We start from the raw sequence: 8301 nt of genomic DNA, 5'->3' as shown, positions 1-8301 counted from the left end.
ATGCAGGTTACTGTGTATATGATCCACATACTTGCAACCCTGCCCATGTCCCTCTTCCACAGGTACCTGAAGCCTCCTACTCTTAAAACAGCATCTGAAAAGGCCCTCAATGTCTGGTGGCTTTTCTGATGCTTGCAGTTTCCAATGTTTCATGCATTCTAGGGTGAGCCGTGGAGTTTGAAAATCTGCTTTGATTCTGAGAGGCACAGGCAACTCCCACTGACATCAACAGACCTGTCCTGCTCCCATTTAAGTCAGTGGCAAAACTTCCAGACTTTCTCCAATTTGAACCAGGTCAGGCCTAAACAGTGGTGCAGGTGCTCAGCCCAATCAGGGTCTTGCAATCCTCTTACACCAGTCGAATGTGTTTATTTAGCCACATACAAACAAATACTCGGTTGCTTTTCTTTTCTGAGCAATGAACAGCCATGTTTATCCAGCGCTGGTAGTGAGAGACTAAATACACAACAACGGGGAAACGCGTTAGGATTGCCACAGCAATCTTGTGACCACTCTGCACATATGTATTATGGCCCAAATCCTAACCCCTTCACTGCATGTATCCTACTAACAAAAGGTGTAGCTAATTGTTTGACAATGTTCGGGTTCATGCTGAAAAATGTTCAAGAGACCAAATATCCAAATTTGTCTAAAGGCAAAGCAGTCCACTATGAAAAGGAGACATACAGACCCTCCTTCCTGGAAGCAATTCTTCTCTCGCAGCATGTTCCCCTTACACAGACGGTCTGTTTCAAAGATACGTGTTCCAGCTAGTTGAATTTATAGTATGATGTTATAAGTTACAAAACTCTTTACGCCCACCAGTTTGTAATAGTCCCTTAACTTACTGTTTTGTTCTGATTTTTTTCTTATCTCTGTTTTGGACACTATGTTCCAAACCAGTTGGGGGGAGAGGAACAGCCCGACCTCTGCTAGGAATCACCATTCATGTATCTTAGCTCAGGGGTTCTCAAACTGGGGGTTGGGAGATTATTACATGGGGGGTCATGAGCTGTCAGCCTCCACCCCAAACCCCGCTTTGCTGCCAGCATTTATAATGGTGTTAAATATATCAAAAAGTGTTTTTAATTTATAAGAGGGGTTGCACTCAGAGGCTTGCTGTGTGAAAGGGGTCACCAGTACAATAGTTTGAGAATCACTGTCTTAGCTTAACCAGCTTCCTATTTTCAAATGCCAACGCTGACTTCAGCTTTGCAAAGCGTTGTGGGATATTTGACATGGGTAAACAGTATTGTGGGGAGAGGATAATACATTCAGTTAAAAGAACCTCCCTGCAATCTATATATCTATATCTATATTTATATATATGCACTATAGTGCGTATATACACACACACACAATACAGTGCGCACAGAACTAGTGTGGTGGTTTCCTTGTCCCAGGGGATGGTCTGCTGCAGACAGTGCATCCTTACAGTGCTCCAAAACTTTAAAATCTAAAAGTTCAATCAGTCAGAGAGCAGAGCGGCCATTCCCTCTGACATTCTGTGGTGCAGTCCAGACAGTGAGGGGTGTGTCACCATTGCCCTGCAACCTGGGCTGCCTCACAATGCTTTGCTGCTGTAGCTCCCACCTGGGCCACTCACAAACAGCCAAACAGCATGCAGGTCACACCCTGATTGTCTGTATATAGCCACAGCCCTGGTCCAGTTACTTTGACCCTAGCAGCCTGTCCCACCAGCCCTGCTGTCTTGCAACAGCCTTGGTTACTATTTGTGGGGTGATCCCAACACACTCCGAGTCTTGAATTTTCCCCAAAACACGTGTGCTCTGCACTTTCCATCCCTCTCCTGGGCAGTCCAGATATATTCAGTCCATTGCCCCTCTAAGGGGATCAACATACAACAGTTTGCCACCGTAAATGGAGTTACCCACAGAGTTCCCAGTTTTGATGAAAGAACAAAACAAGCTTATTTAACTACCAGGAGACAGGTTTTAAGTGAGTACAAATATAAAGTCAGAAATGGTTACATGAGAAATACAATTTTACAAGCTAGACTAGGTTCAAGATAAAATTCTTACCACCTGCTTCCAGCAACAGGGCTGACCAAATTTCAGGCCAGGATCTTGCCCAAAGTCCAATGGCTGCTTCTTTTGTCTTCTTCGGTGACAAGGAAAGAGATGGCTAGGGACAGAGAACTTGGGGTGGTTTTGCCCCTCACTTTTATAGTTTAGTCATGCTTTGAAATGCATTTTCCTGAGGGTTACCCAGAGAGAAAGTTCATTTCCACTGCAAGGTTGGAATCAAGGGATCTGGTGGTGAAAGAGATTGCATGCTGTTGTTTGCTAAGAGGCAGATCTGTTTGGTCCTAAACAGTTCCTTGCCAAAGAATGGCCACTTGATAGGTAATTGTCCATCAGCTTTGTTGACACCTGGCTAGTTTTGTCAGCTGGTTCTTTGTCTTTCAGAAACAGGTTTACCCACTGCTGGGACTTGTCTGGTAAACACACTTCAGTGATCATTTCAGCTTATGTTCATAAGTCTACATATAATGTTGCAACACACATTTCATCATGACATTATTGACCAGCGAGTTATTAGTTTTCAAATGATACCTCACAAGGCATACTTTGTACAAAAATTATGACAATAGCATGTGGGGTGTGAATAGAGAGGTGCATTCCGGCCCCCCCCAGTTTATTACTCCATTAACTTCAAAGCAGTTTCCATTTCTCTCATCTAGGTTACATGGATATATATGTAGGTTATCCATACATCAAACCTTTTTACAGCACAATAATGTTTTTAATGGAGTTGCATCTCTGTCACTGCAGTAACATCTCCTGCAATAAATGACCCCACACCGCAGGTGACCAATTTGGGGTGGAGGACATCATTTTTGGAGGTATACCATTGAAGCAAAATAATTTACCAGCAACAGTTGAACAGGCTGCTTGGCCCAAGATGTTTCTGTGCTAAGACTGGCTTGTATAAGGGTGACACCTTTCATGAAGGGTTTGGGTTTTTCCTCCCCATCCTCAAAGCCAAAATTCCCCTTAAATAGAAGAGGAAGGAAATAAAAGTGTTGTGGCCTCCCCGTCGGGGAATCGAACCCCGGTCTCCCGCGTGACAGGCGGGGATACTTACCACTATACTAACGAGGATGTACCTGGTAAAAGTTCTACCACAAGCTGTGATATACCGGACACGCGCGCTGCAATGCAACCAACGTTGCCTTTCGGTGGGGCTTTTATTGCACAGGCTCCTGGGCCAGCAGCTGGGCTTTACCCTGCACCCACGCTGCCTTCTATTGCACGTCTATTGCACGCACAAGCAGCCGCTTCCTCCACCCCCTTGGGGTGCAGCGCCTGGACACCCCCCAGCCACAGACGCGACAGGCTGCACAATTCGCAGCGCGGATAAAGCGCCTGGCACGCGCCAGAGCCACGGGGCTGTCCAGGTAACGCCGCCTGCAGGGGGAGTCGCGCGCGGTGCGTGGTGCGGTGCCTGCAAGACCCTGCCCAGCCGAGGGGGCGCCGGTAGTTGTGCATGTTGCCTGGGGGGGCAGGTAGCGCAGCGCCTGGGGCGAGAGGGCTGCAGGCTGGGGCTAGCAGCGGAGGGCGCCGGCTCCGTGCGGCACAGAAAGCCGGGCTGGGCGGATGCTGTCTGGGAAGGATCGCAGTGGAAGGAGCGGATGTGGGGCCCCGGGGGGAGGAAGGTGTTGAATAGAAACCAGCCGTGGAGAGAGGGAAGAGCCTTTTTAGCCTTGTGCATCGATGTAGAGGTTCTTTGCAGAACTGTTGTTATGAAGGGGATGTAGCTCAGTGGTAGAGCGCATGCTTTGCATGTATGAGGCCCCGGGTTCAATCCCCGGCATCTCCACTTTTGGGGCTGGGTTCGCCCGGGAAGGCGGCAGCAGAATTTTGCCTTCCACCAACTCGCTCTTCCGGGGTTTGCTGCGTGTCACGAGAAAGCGGCCAAAAAGCGCGTAGTACCGCGGAGTAACCGCGCGCGGCAGGAAGCGCCCGAGCAATGCACGCGGGGAGCTGATGCAACCTCATTGCAACAAGTGCTGACTCCTGACGCAGGCCCCCAGGGCCCTTAAAAAACCCCCATCACCCCACTGGGGTAGTGCTGCTTAGGTACCGCGTGCAGTAACATTTTAAATCAATGTCCTGTATTTGCACTGCAGAAGATACACTCGGATATGATTCAAACTATAGCCCAAGTGTGAGGTACGTTATTTCTACCACCAATGCCCATTGCTGCCCTCAGCCCCTAACTAGCTTTAAAGCAAATTGATGCGGCCTGAGCAACGGCTCTAGCAATAAGGAGCATCGCAACAGTAGGTGAAGGGAAAGGGAAGTGGAGCCAGTGGTTTAACCTAGAGAATGCAAAACTCTTCCTTCCTGCCAACGGACTCATTCTGAATGTTTCAGAATAGCAGCTGTGTTAATCTGTATCCGCAAAAAGAACAGGAGTACTTGTGGCACCTTAGAGACTAACAAATTTATTAGAGCATAAGCTTTCGTGGGCTACAGCCCACTTCTTCCAGAGCTGTTCTTTGCCACCTCCCAGGGAAGCGTGCCTACTGCTTCCTTTCAATTCACAATGCTAGGGGAGAGGGTCCATCCGAGGTGCATTCTGTCAGGATCAGTGCAGAATACAGAAGGCTATCGATCAGCCAGACCGTGGTTGCAGAATTGAGGGTACAGAAAAGCCTATGGATAAGGTTTATCACATTGAGTCTGACTGTAGCAATTTCATTTAAGCCTAGACTCTGTGCAGAAAGAATAGCAAATATGGCAGGCGACACGCTTGGCTTCGCAGAGAAATCGTTGGGGAGCTTAAACACAAAAAGGAGGCTTATAAGAAGTGGAAACTTGGACAGATGACGAGGGAGGAGTATAAAAATATTGCTCATGCATGCAGAGGTGTAATGAGGAAGGCCAAAGCACAATTGGAGTTACAGCTAGCAAGGGATGTGAAGGGGAACAAGAAGGGTTTCTACAGGTATGTTAGGAACAAGAAGGTGGGCAGGGAAAGTGTGGGATCCTTACTGAATAGGGAGGCAACCAAGTGACAGATGATGTGGAAAAAGCTAAAGTACTCAATGCTTTTTTTTGCCTCGGTTGTCACAGACAAGGTCAGCTCCCAGACTGTTGCACTGGGCAGCACAGCATGGGGAGGTGAGCAGCCCTCAGTGGTGAAAGAACAGGTTAAGGACTATTTAGAAAAGCTGGACATGCACAAGGCCATGGGGCCAGACGCAATGCATCCAAGGATGCTGAGGAAGTTGGCTGATGTGATTGCAGAGCCATTGGCCATTATCTTTGAAAACTCGTGGCAATTGGGGGAGGTCCTAGACTATTGGGCACTATATTTGCCTTTTTCCATCTTTAAAAAAGGGAAGAAGGAGAATCCGGGGAACTACAGACTGGTGAGCCTCACCTCACGCCCTGGAAAAATCATGGAGCAGGTCCTCAAGGAATCCATTTTGAAGCACTTGGAGAAGAGGAAGGTGATCAGGAACAGTCAACATGGATTCACCAAGGGCAAGTCATGCCTGACCAACCTGACTGCCTTCTATGATGAGATAATTGGCTCTGTGGATATGGGGAAAGTGGTGGATGTGATATATCTTGACTTTAGCAAAGCTTTTGATAGGTCTCCCACAGTATTCTTGCCAGCAAGTTAAAAAAGTATGGATTGGATGAATGGACTATAAGGTGGATAGAAACCTGGTTAGATCATCGGGCTCAATGGTAGTGATCAATGGCTTGATGGCTAGTTGGCACCCGATATCAAGCAGAGTGGCCAAGGGGTTGGGGTTTTGTTCAGCATCTTCATTAATGATCTGGATGATGGGATGGATTACATCCTCTGCAAGTTCGTGGATGAGAGGTAGAAACGCTGGAGGGTAAGGATAGGGCCCAGAGTGACCTAGACAAATTGGAGGATTGGGCCAAAAGAAATCTGATGAGCTTCAACAAGGACAAGTGCAGAGTCCTGCACTTAGGATGGAAGAATCCCATGCACTGCTACAGGCTGGGGACCAACTGGCTAAGTGGCAGTTCTGCAGAAAAGGACCTGGGGATTACAGTAGACGAGAAGCTGGATATGAGTCAAAAGTGTGCCCTTGTTGCCAAAAAGGCTAATGGCATATTGGGCTGCACTAGTAGGAACATTGCAAGCGGATTGAGGGAAGTGATTATTCCCCTCTATTCGGCACTGGTGAGGCCACATATGGAGTATTGCATCTAGTTTTGGGCACTCCACTACAGAAAGGATGTGGACAAATTGGAGAGAGTCTAAGCGGAGGGCAACGAAAATGATTAGGGGGTTAGGGCACATGACTTACGCAGAGGCTGAGGGAACTGGGTTTATTTAGTCTGCAGAAGAGAAAAGTGAGGGGGGATTTGATAACAGCCTTCAACTACCTGAAGGGGGGTTCCAAAGAGGAGGGAGCTTGGCTGTTCTCAGTGGTGGCAGATGACAGAACAAGGAGCAATGTTCTCAAGTTGCAGTGGGGGAGGTCTAGACTGGATATTAGGAAACACTATTTCCTAAACAGTGGTGAAGCACTGGAAAGGGTTACCTAGGGAGGTGATGGAATCTCTATCCTTAGAGGTTTTTAAGGTCCAGCTTGACAAAGCCCTGGCTGGGATGATTTAGTTGGGGTTGGTCCTGCTTTGAGCAGGGAGTTGGACTAGATGACCTCCTGAGGTCTCTTCCAACCCTAATCTTCTATAATTCTGCACAGCACATCAAGATGTTTACCAGATAATTGCCTTTCAGTAGTTCCATATCTTGTTTGCTCAAATTACAAGAGATGTTTCTCCTCCTCCTCCAGTTGCCAAGTTACCCCAGAATCTGAAAAGCAGGGTTGTGCTCAAGCCAGCCCAGAATGAACACTAATCCAGTTTAGGCTCTGCTACTCTAGTGTGGTCCTGTTCTGGTAAGAACAGTTTGCAGTTCCAGAGCTGCAGGCTCTACAGTGCTAAGAATAAAAACTAACTGACTGAAGCAGATAGGACTGTGAATATACAACCAGGGAATAAAGCTGTTGAGGAGGTGCCATTATTACATAATCTTCTAGGCTCAATTGCACTTTAAAGTTGTGAACTGCTTTCAGTTAAATTCTATAAGTGAAGAAGTTTAGCCATTGACATTGGCTTTTGTTGTCATCCGTGTCTCACGTCGTAGTCAACATATGAGAGCTTCTTATAGTGCATCTTGGGCAAATGTAAACTGATGAGGGATCCACAGAGGTGCCCACGTCAGGCAGACGTGACCGCATGCTTTTGTCACAGCCTGCTTTCTTTGCTCAGGCTTCTCTTTGGCCTTGTTCTGTTCTGCAGTGTTCAATGGTTTTAAACACAGACCAATAGATCAGCTGCCATCCTGATGTATAGCAGCAGCAGCTTCCCCCCAAGTATTTGGGTTGACTTGGCCACCTTTTAGGTGAGCTCTGAGTGTGCCCTTACATAGTTTTCATTGACCTCCCCACATATGTGTTCCCGTTTTCAACTGTCCACATAATATGACTTGGGGGAGTAGTGCATCATCCATATGTACCAGGTGACCAGCCCAGCAAAATTGATAAAAGTAACAAAATGCTTAAACATTGATAATATCCATTGAAATCATTAAAAAAAAATCAAAGTCTGCCACACCTATTTGTGGTTCAAAGTTTATGCAAAAAATACTTAAGAAAAGCCAAAGTTCGATATCTTATCAAGTTTAATTTCCTTAGGGACCATTTGATTTGACTTTGGCAGTATTAAGGAAGGGACTCAGAATTAGCCATGATTTGTATCCTGCTTTGCTAGTGTGCATCATAAGGACTAGGGGTGAAAAATGTTAACCGGTAAGCGTTAGTCTTACTGGTGAACCTGCCTTAACCGTTAACCCGCAGGCCGGCTGGCCTGCCGACCCTGTGACGGCTGGAACAGGCCCAGCCCCAGCAGCTTAAATTGGTGAACTGTTTAAACAAAATATCTTTAATGGTTTAAACAGTTAACTTTTAACCATTTAACTAATAAGGACATGTCTAGCACTCTGCAAACCTGCTACAAACAGGAAAAATTAGCCAGCAGATATAAAAGAAATAGACAACAGTTTTAATTCACAAAATCCCCTTCCAAAATATAAACAATTTTTACATTTTTTTACAATGTATAAACAGTTTCAAATAGCGATTTATGGCCATATTTCAATAACTGCAGGTCCATGGTCTCTATTAAGGATAAAACCCCCCTATTTTATACACAATAGCTCACCACATTTCTAGAGATACACACTGAACAGTCAGACCCCAAACAAAGCTGCATCAGCTTT

General features: G+C 46.5%; 2 non-coding genes across 2 annotated transcripts; one reads left to right on the top strand and one right to left on the bottom strand.

Moving 5' to 3' along the window:
- Positions 1–3053: 3053 nt before the first annotated feature.
- Positions 3054–3125, bottom strand: TRNAD-GUC (transfer RNA aspartic acid (anticodon GUC)). The gene has a single exon. It is a non-coding gene; the product is annotated as a tRNA-Asp (tRNA).
- Positions 3126–3771: 646 nt separating this feature from the next.
- TRNAA-UGC (transfer RNA alanine (anticodon UGC)) lies at positions 3772–3843 on the top strand. Its single transcript has one exon. It is a non-coding gene; the product is annotated as a tRNA-Ala (tRNA).
- The last annotated feature ends 4458 nt before the right edge of the window (positions 3844–8301 follow it).

Source organism: Emys orbicularis, chromosome 16, assembly GCF_028017835.1.
Source record: "Emys orbicularis isolate rEmyOrb1 chromosome 16, rEmyOrb1.hap1, whole genome shotgun sequence".
Classification (NCBI taxonomy): domain Eukaryota; kingdom Metazoa; phylum Chordata; order Testudines; family Emydidae; genus Emys; species Emys orbicularis.
Note: the sequence above shows the minus strand (reverse complement) of the source record. Positions and strands in the feature narration are given on the sequence as shown.